This window comes from Tympanuchus pallidicinctus, unplaced genomic scaffold (assembly GCF_026119805.1).
Source record: "Tympanuchus pallidicinctus isolate F22 unplaced genomic scaffold, pur_lepc_1.0 scaffold13, whole genome shotgun sequence".
Classification (NCBI taxonomy): Eukaryota; Metazoa; Chordata; class Aves; order Galliformes; family Phasianidae; genus Tympanuchus; species Tympanuchus pallidicinctus.
In genome coordinates, this window is record NW_026294648.1 from 18,827,243 (window position 1) to 18,828,106 (window position 864).

Below are 864 nucleotides of genomic sequence, written 5' to 3' on the forward strand. Positions count from 1 at the left end.
GGAACACAGCCACGGCAAAATGAGATAAGCTGCCCTTCCAGCTCCTAGAGAAAATGGCCCCCATATTTCAGACACGTTGGCCCTTGGCTCAGAGATGCCATTCAGTATTTCTTGCAGCCTTTAGACCTCCCATATTGATGCGATTGACTTCTCAGCAGTTTTCCAGGATGCCCTGCTGTTTCTCTCCTTCCATCAGTCTTTTCTTTCCACCAAGAAGTCTATGCAGACAAATCTTCACCAGTGACACAATAGTGAGGGGTGGAGGGGAAATGAAATTATTTCTTGGAAGTACTTCAGTGGGTTGTGTTGAATGATGCAGCTGTTAAAATTAAATGCAAACTGGATGTTAAAAATATGACTATTGAAAAAACATTAAGCAGTAGCTTTAATGAATAGTTGACTGCCTGTAGCATAATTCACCTGGCAGGCTCGCTTTCACATACATTTCTTGTCTTCTGTAACTCCTTCTTTTGTTAATATTAATGAACACAGAATAATTCTGCGTGTAAGACAATCTGTGACTCTCTGAAAATGGGAGCAGCAGGCACTGAACATCTGTTCACCTCTGGGTGTTAAGATCTGCTCTAGCATTAAGTGTGGGTGTCTCTGGGTTGCTGACCTTCGCTGTGCACCTTCCCTTGCTGCCCTGGGAAGTACATCTGCAGCTGCATCACAACAGGGCAATTTCTGGGCAGGTGGGGAAAAATGCAGATTTTTGTGGGGAAATTCATAGTAAAGAGCAGGATGTTGGTGGTTTTTTGTATTTTTTTTTTTAATATTTCTGTTGAATCGGGGGGGAAAAAAAAGTAAAAGTTTTTCTGGTCTAAAAGGCTCCATTAGGCAAAGGAACTACAGCTGTTCCTT